Source organism: Cygnus olor, chromosome 22 (assembly GCF_009769625.2).
Source record: "Cygnus olor isolate bCygOlo1 chromosome 22, bCygOlo1.pri.v2, whole genome shotgun sequence".
In the NCBI taxonomy this organism is placed as follows: domain Eukaryota; kingdom Metazoa; phylum Chordata; class Aves; order Anseriformes; family Anatidae; genus Cygnus; species Cygnus olor.
The window spans coordinates 6,815,090-6,832,827 of record NC_049190.1 but is presented as its reverse complement, the minus strand read 5'-3'; the positions used below and the strand labels follow the sequence as shown (position 1 = coordinate 6,832,827).

Sequence of the window (17,738 nt, the reverse complement as noted above, 5' to 3'; positions counted from 1 at the left end):
GCTTTTAAGACCTTTGTAACTTTTATAACCAGGACATGGATTGGCTACAAAAGGAAAAAAGGGCTTCCCTTCTGTTCTTCATTGTTATTTACAGCAAATTTTATTTATTTGGTTGTTTTGGTGTTGTCCTGGGTGGAAGCTGGCAGCTGTAGGCGCTGCAGCCACAGCAGGCAACAGCAATGCCAAAAAGTTGCTGCAGCAGTGGGCACAGCCTCGCTTTGCAGGAGACGTCTCTGGTTTTAGTCTGTTTTCCTGCCATGAAAGCCAAACTCCAGCAAGCAGAGTTCAGAAAAGCATTTAAAAGAGTCACGGGTGAAGGAGATGGAAAATGCTTTAATTGGCTTTTGAAATTGCCTTTAAATTGCCATCGAGCGATCTTCTCCAAGGCTTCTTTCCCATTAGCCAAATTCATTAGAAAATTAACCTCTGCACCCCCACTGGCTTTTTGCCCTTTCCCCTTTCCTCCCTTTAGCGTGCTCAGTCCCTGTTAAAATTAGAAAATATGGAAGGCAGGAGGGAAGGAAGGGGGAAAGAGTAAAGTAGAAATGAAACCTCCAAAAAGATAGAGGTGACTTGTAAAATCTGAGTCAGTAAGGCATCCCATAGCCATCTTTGTAACATTTTCATATCTCTGAGCCCTTGCTGCTGTCTGCTGCTGTCTGACTCTTTCCTTGACTCCATGGAGGAAAACAGTGCTTCTTTCCATCAGCTGTGGCACACAGACCTGGAGAGGTTTCTAACTCTGCTCAATGCACTAATGTATTTGGGGGTAAATTGAGAAGTTTCTGTGCCTCTCCCAGCATGGAAATTTTTTCCATGCTTTTTCTTTCTTGATATTTTTCTCCACGGCTGCACAAGCATGGATATCTGTCACTTGGAGGGGTTTGCATCCTCCTCCCACCTGCAAGGAAAGATCCATCTTCCAAATCTCAGCATTTCACAGTTCAAATTCCAGAGGGAACCAAAGGAAAGAAGAAAGGTTTTCATTAAGGGAAGGAGTTTCCAGTCCTCTGCACAAGTAAAACCTCTCCTTTCGGAAACCTTCTGCTTCATGGCTGAGCAATTATAGGGATGACTGAGGGATCGAAAGTTTCTTGTAAAAAAGATTTCATGTGCTAAAGAGCTGCAAGCCCCTCTTTTGCTTTTGAAAGTAGAAAACTTGCACTTTCTTCCTCCCCAAAGTCTGTGGGATGTCCATAGAGCATCCAGGAGGAGAAAAACCCCTGTGAATGTGGGGAGGAGGAGAAAACACCTTGACAAGCTCAAGGGTAAGATGTCAGCAAGAGATCAACCCAGGTGTCTTTTGAGGTCTATGCACCCAAGCCACTTTGCTCAATCCTACCTGGAAATGATACCAGGCAGAGCCTCACCATGCCAAGACCTTTCCGATTTCCTACAGCAGCTGGCCTCAATTTTCAAAGGGTATTTTCCTTCAAAGCATCAAGAAAAAAAAAAAAAAAGAGAGAGAGAGATCTTCAGCCTTTACCAAAATCCTCACCGATGACAAGGAGAACTAATTCACCCGGAAACAACCACTATTTCTCCATGCTCTCCTGGTCAGTGAACATCAAGAGAGAACAACCTCTTTTGAGAAAAATTTCCCTTTCTCCCTGACATGCCAGGCCCTACAGCAGCTGCTGAGGATAGAGGGGAGAAGGAGGTCAAGGAAAGGAATTAAGCAAACTATTCCAAATGAGTAGGGAAGGTGCTGATAGATAACAATAAAGACAAAGTAAGTTAGAAGTGGGTCAGAGCAAGAAGTAGTTCCTCTCCCGGTAACAAATGTGCCTGGCCTGCTTCCACGATGAGCTCATATATCTGACAATATCCTCGCTTTAATGCTTTGCAGACCTCAGGTATATTATCGTACCCCGAGCCTGAACCCTCTGGGGAAGCCACACCGGGGAGGGAGGTGGGAAGTGTATGCAGGATGCTCACAGCAGTAGGATGGGAATGACTGTGGCAGTGGGATGGGGATGGGTGCTGGGATGAGGATGGTGGTGTTGCTGGGATGGTGGTGGTGCTGGGATGGGGATGTTCATAGCGCTAGGATGTTGGTGGTGCTGGGATGTTGGTGGTGCTGGGATGGGGATGGTCATGGTGCTGGGATGGTGGTGGTGCTGGGATGGGGATGTTTGCAGTGTTGGGATGGGGATGTTGGTGGTGCTGGGAGGGGGTTGGTGGTGGTGCTGGGATGGGGATGCCCACGGGCCATGAACCAAGAGGTGGCGCTGACAGACTGCCGTCCAGCAAAAATCACATTGTTAGCTCCGGCAGCAGAGGAAAGCAGACAGATACCCAGCACAGACATATTTTTCTCTCTTATCTCCATGCGCTCAGGCTGGACAAGGCATTCTCAGGCACTAATCTCATATCTGTCCAGCACGGACTGCATCGTCCCCAAGGAGGCAGGGGAGCTGCCGGGGTTAGGAGTGATACATGGCATGTGGCACTCGTCTTCCAGGTCTGAAGGCCACGGTCAAAAGCAGCTCTAATTAAATTAAATGAAGGGAACTATTTTACTGGTAAGGAAAACATGACTACTTTGCTGAACAGTGGGGGTTAAGCGAAAATGAAGAATGCTTGCTGTGCAGAGGAGGGAATGCAGAATTTCTTTGCCGATCTCAGCCTGTTTTTCTGGAGTTTTTATACCTAACCATCCTGACTCTTCTTTGGGGCATGTCTTGTGGAGAGGCAAAGTTCTGACTGAGCCTCTGGTTCCAGGAGTTTCTTTTGGCTGCCTGGCAGCTCCCAGCAGTTTTGCAGTTGAGTCTGTGGTGCACTCGAAGAAAAAGCACTTTTTTCAAAGAAAAACCAAAATCTACGCCAAGCTGCAAATCATGTCTGACAAGCAGGTGACTGCAGGTAAAAAAACACCCTGGCACATTTCAGCTGCCTTTTCCTCAACATCTTAAAGCATTTCTGGTACTAGATATGAGTCACTGGAAATCCCCACTGTCTAGCGATGCTCTTCCGCTGGGGCTCTTCTTTCATACACCGTTTGGCTAACGATGGTGCGGCTTCACGCATCGCACCGCAGAGTCCATATTCAGTCTTTCCAGTAAAAAAAAAAAAAAACACTAAATTTTGGGAAATAAGAGAAAGAAAGGTACAGAGGACATTTGTTTTAGACAGCAAGAACAAGCATTGCTGATGTGCCGCCTTGCAAAGAGCTCAACTTCTAGAGGGCATCACTCACATCTTTGCAGTTCAGATATTAATAGCCTGAGCTGTGTTTGCAGTTAGGAATGGCTTAACTCCTTCCCCAGGAGCCAACATGGGAGAAAGTGGTGGAAGTATTTCACATGGGCATCTGGACCAGGTTAAAATCCCCCTGGCTTCTGCAGGCTTGGAGGAGATCAGAGCCGAGCTGGAAACAGGAGGCTCACGTGGCCCCGTGCAGTGATACACCGCTATCTGCAGATGGGAAGGGTAAAACACGGGATCTCCTGCCTCCCTGCATCATGCGTAGCCATGGGAAAACACAACTCCAACAAGAAGGTGGGTGGATTTATACCAAAAGTTGTGCGTCTCCCCTATTGAAACCAATACGGTGAAGTACTGGGCAGTGTAACTCCGTCAGCAAAACACCTATTTTATTTTTGAGGCTGAATTCATGTCATCGATGGGTAAAAGTTAGAGTCAAAGGTGCGTCTCAGACAAAGACAACACAAAGATGATTGAGAGGAGAAAACCCCTAACAAGTGGGTCTGTAGGGCAAATAGAAACAAATACCTTTTATGTCAAAGATTTGGGGGAATGTTAAGGCTGGAGGAAATTTTGGATAAAGCAGCAGCAAATTCAACTTATACATGGAACAAATTCCCACAAAAGCCTAATGGAAGGAGGAATTTTGAACGGCAGAGTTGGTCTTGGAGGTGGCCATTCAAAGAATTGAGGGCCTGACTTTATAACCCCTGTGCTTTTTTCTGACCCTGCAACACTGGTTTCTCTGTATCCTGGCCCAACTCCGAGTTTTCTGCTTACAAGTCCTGAAGTTCCCACTGGACATCCAGACCAGTTTGGGCAGGAGGGACACCTTGTCCCCTAGGACTGTGCCTCAGGTGGGTGGCAAGGACAATTCTCAGCCATGGAGACTGGACAATCTTTTGAGGACAGCATGGGGCTTAATATAATGTTTTCCATAACACTGTAGTATTTTAAGATCCTGGATGAATATTAAGACCCTGGATGGGCATTAAAACCACATGCAACCCTTGTGCCTGGGATAGGAACAGGCTTTGGGGCACATTGGTGTGCAGGCAAAGGTGCCACGCTCATAGGTGTGGGGTGAAGAAGAGATCACACCATTAGATGCTGTGATGACATTATGGTTACACTGGAGGGGAGAATGAAACTCAGCTTCAGGACAGACATTAGCAGTAACTGTGAGCTCTCCTTACCCAGCATCAGCCTAATGGGTACAAATCTGCCAATTAAGTGCTGATTAAGGTTCATCTTTAAACACGTCCTCCCTACTCAGCAAAGCGCTTGCATGCATTTAGCTATTAGCAATAGGCTGTTTGGTCAAGGTCATTGTCCCTTTCATCTAAAGGATCTCAAAGCACTTGATGAAACTCCACTGCCTTTCTCTGTGGTAGGTAAAGGCTATAATGTTATTTTAATATCATGAACCTAATTTATAAGGATAAATTACAGTGGGAGATAAAGAGCACATGGATCCATGTGGATAAAAATAAAAATCCATATTGCCCCATTATCTGGCATTGGTTAAGCTTCTGCTTGTATAAGTTTTTTTGGCTAATTTCTCTCCTTTTTCTTTTTAATGAAATGCTATTTATTTATAGCTAAACGCCAACTTTGAAGCTAGAGCCAAGCATTTGGGGAGCTGCTCAGATAGGGCTCTTGAAAAGGAGAATTATGTCTGTTTCAGATGTTTCCAGAACTTATTGTTTAAAGGCAGCAAGAACTATGACATTTCACCCAACAAGCTCTCCCTCCCCTCAGCATTTCTACAGGACATGGGCAAAGCAGATGTCCCCAGAGCTGGGAGAAGAAGTGGTGACAAGTGTGTGTGTGGGGGGGAAAGGCATCAAGGAGGGGATCAGATGAAAGGGGATTTGAGGCAGGAAGCCTCAGAGGACCAGCACTGGTGCAGAGTTCCCTGGGAATGTCAGCCCAGTACTCACAAGAGTAGGAGATGCTCAGAGGTAGCCAGAAACTGTGTCAGGTTTCGCCCCAAAAAGCCATCCTCCCAGTGGTCAAGGCATTGGCCATCTTTTATGGTGTACCGTGGCATTCACTGGTGTGCCTCAAGTCTGTAAGATTCTTGCAAGCCAAAATAACGCTTTTATTAGGCCAAGGCACAAGGGAGGGGAGTCAGAGTGCAGCCTTCTGGCACCATGGACAATGTCTTTGCCACATTTTCAGGTCTTTCTTTAATTAATTTCACCATTTCCCTTTGCTATGGAAAGCCTTGTTTATTATGGGCCTTCAAACACCTGCAGAAGAGTGGAAAGCAGGCAGGTTCCCATGGATGCAACAAATCACACTGCAGCTGAGAGGGTACTTGATGCATGCCCATCCTTCCAGGTGATAACAACATCTCAAGCCAAACCCAAGACGGATGACAGCACACACCGACCTGGGGAAACCCAGGGCTGCATTTCCCTCCCCAGTCCTGGCATGGGGGCTCACCCCATTTCAGTGACCTTCACACTTACAAGCAGCAAGGGGACAGCTATTTTTGGCCGCTTGTCCAATAACCAAACCATCCACATGGCCATGGGAAGCTCTTCGCCTGGAACCACCGTCTGTTGGCAAAGAGACGAAGGGATTATTGAATTGCTGGATTTTTCCATGGCTCCTGCTCTGCTGCCTGAATTACATCATGCCCTCCTGACCCGCGATAAGGCGAAAGGCAGAGGAGCCTGACAGAGAGCCTTTGATAGTGCGGGGGGACATTGGCTTGCCTCCAAAGATGATTGCAAGCAGCACATACCTTCATTGCATCGTATTCGCCAAGCAATTCCTCGAGGGTGATATAACTTCCTCCAGCAAGAGAGGCTCGTGTGGGGCTGAGCCAGAGACAAGCTGGGTCTCTATCTTAGAGAACGGCATTTTTTTTTTGAGGGAGGAGAGGGGGAAGATGCTGGACACATCCTCCCGGTTATGTGTGTGGAGCAACCCAGACAGATCAGATATTATTTAGCAATCTCCTGGGAAACGAGGCATTTTGCTGCTCATTGACAGACTCCCCACCCTTAACCTATTCCCCTCTGCCCCTATGATTACAAACACAAATCACATGGCATGTTTTCCCCAAGAGCTTTGAAGAAGCATATCCATTTGGCCAACTAGGTGTCCTTACATAGGCAAATACCCTGCAGCTACAGCACTCCTCCTCCAGCCCAGTTGCTTTCAGGTTATTTGAGAGTCTGGGGCTGGAGGGTGGCAGTTCAGGCTCCCAGAAGCAGCTAGGCTGCTCTGGAGCAATGCAACTATAACAGAGGTTGCAGCTAATAGTGCTCTCTCCCAGGATCTGTGAGGTTTCTGCATGATGACATCAACCTCAGGACAAAACTGGTCAAGACAGCGTGCAACATTTGAAAGTAGGGGCTGATAATATTTTATTCCCTGTGTCTACTTCCCATGAGTGCTCCCCATTCATTTATTTTAGAGACATCACCTGCGCATCCCTGGAGCAATTTTTCCCAGTCTGTTGCCAGCACAGAGATGCTCACTTCTCTGAGACATGCTGACAGCCAGCCAGAGCCTTTAAAGCCCAAAACAGGAGCAAAGCAGTGTGCTGGCCAGGGGAGAAGTGTCTCTGCAGATGCTCTGGGGGTGCACTCCCCACTGCATTCCTCCGACAGCAACATTTTCTCCTTCAATGGGACAGCACTGCTTTGCCTTCCTCTGGTCCTTTCTTTGTCATTGCTGCATCCCACCCTTGCTCCTCAGCAGCTACAGTGAGACACGGTAATATTTAAAGATGAATGGCTATTTTTTTTTTTTTTCCCCGAGGGTTCAAAGTTGCTCAAGTCAGGAATATGTGGTAGGAGACCACCCACATCTGCAAGAACTAATTTCAGGAACAGGAGGGGGTAGATTGAGTTTCCCCACTGCAGGTCCTTCTCCATTCTCTCTTCTGGAGCAGACAAGAAGCACAGCATCCTGCCCTAGCCCTGCACCCCATCCTTCAGCCCCAGCCTGAGGGCTTGCCCTGCGGATCACAGAGCAACATCAGCCTCCCAGTTGCCTGCATCCACCCTTACCTCTCAGCTTCTGCACGTTAGACCACAAGCCCCTTACAAGACAGAGCCTTACCTAAAGCAAGACTCTCTCTCTTAAATAGCATAGCATCTCTTCTAGCTTTTCCTGAAAGCATTTTTCCTTCCCAACACTTCCTTGCACAGGAAAAGAGTGATATCTGCCTTATGCAGACCCAGGCCCACCCATTCCCAGCACCTGTGGAGATGGGTGGTGGGGCTGAGCCAAATATAGCTAAATAGCTATATTTGCTATATAGCTAAATAGCTAAAGCTATTAGCCCTTTCCTCTTGCCCATGCACCCAGCAGGTCAGGGTGCTGCAATAGGAGCTACCCCCCACGGCACCAGCATCCCTACAAAGGCGATGTACAAGTGTAAGAAATACTGGTGGTTACAGGGATTCTTGCCTTTATTTTATGAAACATGGGGAAAAGTTTCCAAAGCAGAGCTGCAGCATTTGTAAACAGCTCATTCAGCAAAGCATGCCCAAAGCCAAGCTTTTTATCCTATATCCACCATGCCATGTTGGGCAAGAGGAGGGAATAGGGGGGTCCAGTCCTGTTTGAAGTGCAAATCTCAGCTCAACCTTCACTCGGGAGCCATTAGCAATGTGTCCGTAATGCTCTAAGATCTCCAGTTGTCCCCCTGGAAATCTGAAAGCCATTAGCACGCTTGAGAAAGGGAGGTAAATGAAAATGTGTTTGCCAGTTTCACCAGATGTGAGGCCAGTGTCATGGACAGATTTTATTATTCTATAAATACCAGGGGCAGAAGGTTGTTATTAGCCACTCAGTAATTAATACAATGTGCAATGGCCTCAGACATGGCCCACCACTTAATGTCCAATTAATAGCGTGCTGCCCTCCTGAGCACGTGTTAAACTCCACAGATGTTGCACAAAGTCGGAAGAAATGTAGGCATCAGGCAGAAGTATCCTTGACTGCAATCCTGAGCTCAGAAGACAAGATTATCGGAAAACAGATGATGTTAAATACTGCAGACATCAAAGCCTGCATGAGCACATTTCTGCACATATTCAATATGCATGCAAGGAATGCCTAATGCGAATGCACAGACCAGATATCTGTGTATTAAGAGGCAGCTAAGTGAACAAATCCCAGATTTGCAGATACCCGCTGCATGCTAATAAGCTGCTTTCATGCACTATTAGCATAGCTGAAAGCTCCAAAACATCTGCATGTCCAAGGGCACTGCCTTCCGATGCTGAAAGCCACTGCTTGCTACAGCACAAGATGTGAAAATGTTCTGCTAACTCGGACTGATGCTGTCATAAAAGCATTGAAACCATTTTATTAATGGATGCTCTTGCTCCTCTTCCAGCAAGCCAGAGAAATATCTGAGGCTGGAGGTTTGGAGCAGTGCTCCAGAAAGTAAAGACTGATGAATTTTCAAAGCAAGCCAAAGAGTAATTTGAGATTTGGGTATTTGGATGCTAGCACGAAGGTGGCTGGGGTGGTGTTAAGCTCCTGCTGAACTGGGCTAATGCCGGGGTGGTAAGAGAGCTCATGAGTGGTATGTGAAGCGAAAGCTATTCCCACAGCAGCTCAGACGTGTTAGCATGGAAAAATTGGGTAAGTACCTCGCCCTGATATGGGAAATCAGGAGCTTTCATTACTGGCTGTATGGAAAAGCCCAGTGTGGAGCATGATAAATTGGTTATGTGCTGTGCTTGCCAACAGTAGCAGGGATGGGATTCAGTGCCCCAGCACATCACCTTCTGCCCAGTATTGTTGTGCCCTTGAAGCTACTGTGATCAAAACGAATGATTTTAGGAAAACTAGGTGTTATTTGTGGTTGAAGCCACCTATTGCCAGCATCCTACCCAAGCCAGCATTTTACCTAGGGATATCCACGTGCCTGTGAGCTCTGGTGGGTCCCGGCTGCAATGCCAGCACACACCAGGAACTTGTTCCTCTGCTTATTGATATAAGTCATTAACAACATTTCCTGAGGATAGATATGATCTGCTACCAATGACGAGCACTCTTTAACTCAATTAATTGTCTGCTGCTGGCCAGAGCTGGCGTTTTGGAGCCCCTTGTCCTTCCCTGAGCAGCTTGGAGCATTTCTGCCATGCTGGCTAGAAAGGCTGTGAGGTCAGAGTCAGCAGACAACAGCAGAACAAGCAAACAGTAAAACCACTGCCACTGTTGCTTTCCAACCTAGTGCATAATAAACGTGAGCACATACACCTACAGAATCCAAAATAACTCTGGAGAGGAACCAGCCATCCTCACATAATTCCACCAAGAGCCTCCACAACCCACCTAGAGCCAGGGCCACTTGACAAACCTCTCCACCCATCTCCACCAACAACCCCTGGCTTTATGGAACCCCACAGAGGCTCATGTTTTGATTCCCACTTGCAAATTTGGATCAAGTACAGCTATTTGCTGTGAGATGTCTCTCCGATGTGTGCCCAAAGCAGGAGGCAGCAGCCAGGGCTCAGTACATACTGACATTATCTTCTTGAAGCTTGGCCTGAAGTGCAAATGCATCCAGAAAGGTGGTGGCTTGGAGCTTAGTCCTATCTGTGTTATCCGAGCCTCTTACCTAAGCAACCTTTCTCTTTTTACATTACCTGCAACTTGCACAGGTCCTCTGCATGGAAAGATCAGCTCAGAATGTTTTAATGTAGATTAAGAGCAAAGAAAGAGCACGGGGCAGGGGGGCTTCTAATGGATTGTACTGAAGAGGCTTTAAAACTGCTGGCCTTGGGGGCACAAAACCCTACCTTCATCCACGTGCCCATCACCCTGCACACAGCCATCGGCTCGCAGGTTGCTCACACCACTGCGATGGCTTTTTGGCTCCAGCCTCCCAGTGCTGAGGTGGGAGAGAGCGTAAATTGCAATGCAGCTTGCTCAAGTGATTTATTTTATTACATGTGTGTAAAAGAGTCTTGGCGCTTCACGAAGGGGTCACTGCCAACTTCAGGCTAGCCAGGCTATACCCTTGTGTAAAATGAAATGGATGAACAAGAACATTTTTCCATAATAACAGAGTGAGAGATGCAAGCGATACTCCTCAAACATCCATCCTTAATTCCTTGACCTTTGAGCAGTCTGGCAGCTGGCTCCTGTGATGAGTAGAGGTGATAAAAGTGCTTGCCAAGGCCCTGTTTCCCAGCTCCAGCTGGACCATCCAGCAGCAAGTACTTGCATCCCCCCCAGGGCCATGCAAGGGCCATTTCCAAGCCAATCCCACATGCAGCACTGGGACAAGCTGGGTGGCACTTCTTCAGCTGGGCCAAGGCAGGTGCCACCACGTGTGATATGCAAGCTGAAGCATCCGCTGTGTCTCTCCTTCCTTGCTGAACACTCAGCTGTTTCTAAAAGTAAAATACTGGGTCTACTGAAAGCTTTAGCTCTGAGTCTAAAACTCCTAAAACAACTCATAAAGCTTACAAATTGTTTGACAGATGAGACCAGCCAGGTCACCAAGGGGTTGCAGAAGAGCATACAAAGCCATGCACACTGAGGTCTTCGAGTGCAAGGAGGAAAATATCCGTCACTGTGATAGCATGATAATCCCAGCTGTGTCAGCTCCAGCATGCCCGCTCCCCCTGTGGGGCTCCTCTGATTCCCTCTGCATTCAGCAGAGCTGGCTCTCAGCAGTGCCCTGATGCATTCCCTCCTCTTGTTTACATCCCTCAAATATTTTTGGGCTGTTTTCATGTCCTGGGGTAGTCGCTGTGTCGCCGAACTAGAGGGATGCAGCTCTTGTCAGCAGGGCTGAGAACAGGGTTACGGTTCTTCAGGAGGCTCCTGCTCCTGGTTCTTGGAGGTCTTGGGGTGAAAAGCCACGGGAAATTGAGATTTATCATGCAGAAAATGGAGGATTTGGGCGAATATATGTTGTCTCTTGTTCTGCTTGGACAGCATTTACAGTGTGGGGATTTTAACCTGAACCTAAGAGGTGCTGCTCCAGCTGATAATAAGTAGCCCATTCATTATTCAGCCTAATTGCACTGAGCTGAGCCCACTGACAGTGCACTTCCCCTCTGCAAACTGGAGGTGCTGCATTGCTGCGAGCCCTTCACTACCTTACCCTTTTCTTTTTTCCCTTGTTCCTATGATTTTCTCAAGTGCATGGATATAAAGACTACAAATGCCATAGAAGAGCCCTCCTTTCACCCCACTGTGCTGCCAGCACAGCCGATCTCAAGAAGCTTCAGGTCCATAACACTGTGTTAACAGGGCCAGAAGCTGGCAGGCACTTTCTTTTTTTTTTTTTTTTTTTGGCGAGATGCATCCATCCCCCAGGCCACGAGGCTGGGAGCAGCATAAGGATCCTGCAAGCAGAGCAGACCCCAGGGGAGGGAGGCGTTGGGATGCGACGAGGTTATCTCTTTAACAGGTTTCTCCTGTCCTCCAAACATATGTGCGGTAACACATCTCTGGAAAATATGTGAGTGGGTGAGTTTGGACTCGTCTCTCTCCCAGATGGGACATTACACAGCCCACATCACAAAACCATCAGACATGGTTTGACAGAGCTGCCAGCACCCCCATCCCTTTATCAGGGGCCCAGAAATGTCCATATGATCGCTCCTTTCCCCCAAACCTCCTTTTTGCTCTCATTTGCAAGCAGGAAATGTGTTGGCAAAAGGGTCTGGCCAGAGCAGAAAAAAAAAAAAAAATTTAAATGAGACAGAGGAGCAAAGCTTCAAAAGGAGAATGTGGAAGGGATGAGTGTTGGGGTGGCCTGGGGGTGAATTATCACTGAGCATGCAGCATCAAAGCTGGCACCCTAAAGGGCACACATATCTGTGCTCACACCCCCAGGACACCAAAAACCAGCTGGTTTTGCTCCATTTTCCAAGAGCAGCTATGCACTTCTGCTGCAGGGCTGCTTCACAGCATCCTCCCGGACCCCTCCTGTTGCTGATACAGCACAGGGAGATGTTCACAGGCCGCACAGCCCTAGCAAGTCCTAGCAGCATCCCTAAGATGGAGAGAACTCACTTTGGGCTTTAAATACCACATAACCCAGGCTTTTTAGGGCTGTTGCTTAATATTAAGCACTCGGCAAACTACGACCATTTGCATCTGCGAAGGAGGAAGGCTTTGCTAAGACTGAAGTGACATCTGAATTCAACAGCCCACAGCTGGGAAGCATTTCACCAGCTCCAGAGATTGTTCTGGTGTAAAGAGCTATTTCCCTGCAAACAACCGAGCGTAATTCTTAGGAAAACCATCTGAGTCCTTGGCCTTAGCTCAAAACACATCAGAAAATCAAAAGCATTTATTTTATCCAATTTTTCTCCTGAGCTTTGTTCAATACTATCCAGAACAAGTGCTCTTAATAGACCTTGCCTTCTGACTGCAGACACCTTTCATAGCTTTGTTTTTTCATCACATATGAACTTAGATATTCATCATCTGAAATCCGGTTAGTAACACGATCTCATTCACTAGTCCCATATTTGCATTTTCTCCACTATTTCTTAATTAATTTAGTACGTCAGGGCTTATAAATCACTAAATTCATTAACTGTTCACATCTCATTTTACCCCCCAAAATCTCAAAGTACCACAGACACGCTTATAACCTACCAGGGATGGTGATATAGGGAACAATCTCTCATCTTAAGGTTTGCTGTGTTTGTAGGGTGTCCAGATTTGCTAAGACATGGCAGATTTTGTGGAGGCTGGTGGGGCACGGGAAGAAAACTTTGCATTCACAGACTGAACTTACAATTTTGACAAAATTTGGCGAAAAACGAGTCCAGACAATCCAATCCCTGTTTTGTCATTTTCCAAAGGGATGTTTGGGTGTTGGTTTGTTGTTTCTTTTTGTTTTGTTTTGTTGTATGTTTTCTTTTTTCAACTTACAAGGATATTTTGGTCTTAAAAATGAAGCCAGAACAGCAGGGTTTACTCCTTCACGAAAAAATAAATAAATAAATAAATAAATAAATAGATCCCCCTTCAGGTCAAAAGAACCATTTGCTAACTTCCGAAAATAAATGAATTTGGCACATCGTACCGGTTCTCTTTGGTTTGACCTGACCTGAACTTTGCTTGGCTCCTTTTCCCTCTCGTTGCAGCATTCCTCGCTGACGCATCCCCTCCTGCTTTGGTTCAAATCTCACGAGTGGATGCAAGGACCTTGTTTTGGCAGCCCTGGGACCACATCTCCATTGGCTGGGCTCTGAAATGGGCGCTGCCAGCACCCAGTTTTGAGGTGAGTGTGAAAACTTGGCAGATTCATGCCGACGCGCAGACACTCTTGGTCTTCAACACCCCAGAGATGCTTTCAGGGCAAAAAGCAGCTTCCAGGACTAAAAGCTCTGGCAGCATTAGGTGCAACAGACCATATTCAAGCTCCCAAAACTTTCTTTTCCCAACTCTCCTGCATTTCCTAAAAAGCAGAGTTATGATGCTTTCCAAGGATGAAGAAGTGTCTGATTGCAAACCAGGACCTGCAGGTAACAGATGCTCTTATTACTGGGTTTTTCTTCCATAAACCAGTATCAGATGAGTCAGCCACGCATGTGATGGGAGTGAGATGGGATTTTTTTTTTCCATATCTTGAGACAGTGAACACCTTGTCACTTCATAAACTGGGCAGGCTCCCTTTCAACTTCCATCAATCAAAAAGCCCAAGTATTTAAATGAGCTCACGGAGATCTTTGAAGTATACTTTGGTTTGGGGTGGGTTTTTTTCTCCAGTCTTTCAGAAAATTATCAGTTTTTAACAAACTTGCCACCAACAAAAAGACAAATTTTCTTTGAATGTCAAAACAGGATGTTTTTGACAATTTCAGGACATTCTAAAAGATTTTTTTTTTCTTTTTGAAACAGGAAGCTCGTTTGAAAGTTCTTTCCTGCAAACAGTTTCAGTTGTGACAAAACTAGCACTTTCTGACACAGTTGTGTTTAAAAAAAAAAAAAAAAAAAAAAGATGCCACCCCCAAAATATTAAAAATTCTCTGCTAGGAAGCTCAGTACTGAAGGTGGGTGTGCATTTCTGCCCCTAAAAAAAGCCCATAAATGGGTAATGCATACAGATATACAGATTGAAGCAGTGTGGCAGCCAGGAGGTGGGGAAGGGGATGGCTGAAGTGGATATATGGAGACGAAGACCATGACAAGTAAGTCAAGTGAATGTTCCCATGACAGATTGCAATCCAGACATCTCCCCTGCATCCCCAAAACTGAGCAGGCAGCACCTCACAGGGTGCAAGCGTGATGCAGGAGGGAAAAGGAGGTGGTGGTGGATGGTGGAGGAGCCCTGGTGCAGCACGGTGCTACTCAAAATGCTCGACTCTCGACGAGGAACCGAAACAATATTTGCAAGTCAAACGCTTTCCCCTCTTTGCACACAGGGGGAAATATGGCTAGGGCAGGTCAAGGGGGGTTAAAAGACTGGTGGGGGGCTTCTGGTGGGCTACACCTAGGACTGTTTGTGCGAGGCAGGGAGGTGGTCAACACTTCATTAACTGGATGAAATCCAACCCATGTCACTACCAAAAATGATGCCAAAGCAGTGGGAGCTAAAGAGTTTTGGGTTTTGCCAAGAGCTTTTGGGAGTCCAAAGCTGGGACTCTGGAGCCCTGGATCTTATTACTTATTTTACTCCTAAATCATTCCGATGTTGAAATAAGTCTTGTCCTTGCATGGCTTCTTGTCCAGTCCCCTCCTGCATGATTTTCAAACTGTCTGGAGAGCCTGGGGGATGCTCAGGGGGATGCTCAGGGGCCTTGGAACATTTCCTTAAGAGGTCTCCCTGAATCTGCCACCAGAACTTGCACAGTTCACCCTGGGCATCTCCTGCCTCGGGGCTGGAGGAGATGCCATCCTGCCCAGCTGTTGGAGCACCAGCCAGCCTCGCAGCGAGGCTGGAGGATGCTGTGCTCGTGCAGGATCCATTGCGGCCCTTTCACATCCCCATGCATAACCCTCAGCTGGGCCACATGTGGGACGCATTAACGCAGCTGCAGATGGGGAGCCTTTCCAAAGAGCTCTCCTCCTTCCTCAGCCCGGGTCCCAGGAGCAGCGAGTGGAGTCAGAGCATTTCCAGGTTGGTAATATTGCAGAATATTGCAGAGAGCTCTCCTAGGGCTTGTATCGAGCAGGTACAATGCAGCAATGTGCAGAAGGTGAGTGCACAAGGCATGGGTGCAGAGGATTTGTATTTCGGTTTTCTGCACTGGGTGAAGGCTACCCACGCTTGCCCCAGTGCAACGAGTGGCCTGGTGTCAGCAACCACAGTGACAATTTATATACCCAGCTCTTCAGGCACAGCTGTCTGACCCTTGACTTCCTTGCAATATGGGGACAGAAAAAAAGATAACTTGTTTTATGCATGGGCACATGTCTTCCAAGACATTACTCTTTTATTTACTTATAGATGGGACCAACACATCCTGGCCTGGCTTCAAACCATTGCCACCTTGCTTGGTTTGCATCTGGTCCTGGAAAGGATGAACACACAGCTTCCCAAAAGCTTTAGCTGAGGAAGACTGGTTGTTACTCTGAGATATTCCTTCCACAGGGGGTATCACTGCTAAAGATGGCCTGGGCATTACATCTGCACAGCGATGGGAGGACACCACGAGAGCCCAGCTCTGTGAACCCTCAGTGTCACCTACCAACCACAAGTGAGCCTCTGCATGACAGCAAGACCCCCAAACCAATAGCAGTGGGCAAGGTAAAATCACCATCAAGCGTCAAGCCTGTCTTCTGTGTTGTTGGGTGGTCTGAAAGTTATGGGTTTAATATGATGCATACACAATACTTTGCATTCATCTTCTATATTTCTGCCAGGCTTTTGTGGTGACTTGCAAGAGAAGTCAATGTCAGAAGGAATGTAATGAAATATTCATTCCTTCTGTTAAGGAAATTCAGAGAAAGGCAGGAAGAAGGAACCAAATGTGAGATCAAGACAGGAAGATGTGTCCTGCTCATTTCATTTGCATTTCTGTAGCCCAGAGCAGGGAGAGGAGAGCTCTGGCTCCTCACCATCAGGCTGAGGACAGCAGCAGAAGGAAAGTCCCAAAGAGCATGAAGAGACAAGAAACTCCTCCTGAACCTGCAAGGGAGAAAAATGTGGGTTTATCTGAATTTCAGCAAAGGGAGAACATTGTGACAAGAAATACGTCTTTATTGTCTCTCACATATGAGGGCACAGAAGCAGGCAAGAAGCCTGTCTACTGATTTTCCCCCTAAGTCCTGCTGCCCGCTCTGGCAGCCCCATCTCACCGCCTGCCCGGTGCCTCCCATCATTGAGCAGGAGCTGCCTTCTGAGCCCAGCACCAACAAAATCAGCTTGGTATTTCGCATCTCTTTTGCTTTTGGGAAAGGCTTTCTAAATATGAAGCCAAATATGAAGTTTTTCCAGCCCAGCCTTTTCCATTTCTTCTCCTTTGTCCCCTAACAGGAGGAGGCACATCCTTGTTCCCCCTCGAGGCAGCAGGACACTGGCGATGCTGGAGGCAACGCCCACCTCCGTTCCTTCGCCTCGCTCCATGCGATTACCGAGAGGCACTGGCTGGCTGAATTAATGCTCAAGTGTTCCCCATCAAAAATGTTCTACGGGAGTGCAAAGCACTAATAAAATTGTTCCCCATATGGGATTTTCAGACTCCTTTTTCCTTGTCTTTCATCTAATTTGATTAACTTAGCTCATTTCCTGTTCTCCCTGTGATCTCGCTTATGAGATGTGCAATCACAGGTTTTATTGCAGCCTGATTAGGATCAGTAAATGACAGGAGGGAGCTGTGCAAGCACAACCTCGGCCCGGATCAGCGGTTTGATCGCCTGCTTCCGTGTCCTCTGGGTCCCTCAGCTATGTCCCTGCACCCCAACCAGGGCATGAAGTGGCCCCAGGTACCAGGAGGTGCTTGGGGGCTCCTGGGCCAGGCAGGGCACACTGGAGCATCCCAGGGCTGTGCATCACAGGTGGGGAAGGGTGTCCCAAATATTGTGTTGGATGCACCCCGAATTTTCTTCTGCCATCTTGGTGTTTGGGGTACCTGTTTTGAACTCCTCCATGCAGAGCATCAATGTGCAGAGGAAGAGAATTGGGCACCTGTGCTCCCAGCCTTGTTATCTGCTCTGACCTTACTGTTTAAACAACTTTAAGCCTTCAAAAAATAAATACACTGGGAGAGTTTGGCTTTATTCAGCTCCCTGCCTGGCAGCGCTCCTAAAACATCCAGGAGTTCTCACAGAGCTACTTAGTATAATATTTGACACTTCTAACACTCCTTTCATCCTAAAGTGCTTCTCAAGCCCAAGACCACCACTGGAGTCAAACCTCTGGTGGGATAGTGGAGTTTTTCCCTATGGGCCAAATCCTACACTGTCCTGGTACACCCATGCACTGTGCTGAGCACCTCAACGTCCTAAAATCAATGAGACGTTGCACTTCCATGAGGACACAGCGAGGGTGGTGCTTCTGCAGAGAGGCTGGGGAGCACCAGGAAGTGGTGCTGCTTTGGAGCAAGCTTTGTGAGGATTTAGGGCCAGGGACT

The 17,738-nt window shown here is 47.3% G+C and overlaps 1 long non-coding RNA gene across 1 annotated transcript; it reads left to right on the top strand.

Moving 5' to 3' along the window:
- Positions 1-14,201: 14,201 nt before the first annotated feature.
- Positions 14,202-16,843, top strand: LOC121058609. The gene is made up of 4 exons (XR_005814265.1): positions 14,202-14,354; positions 15,758-15,913; positions 16,030-16,534; positions 16,643-16,843. It is a non-coding gene; the product is annotated as an uncharacterized LOC121058609 (long non-coding RNA).
- Positions 16,844-17,738: the final 895 nt, after the last annotated feature.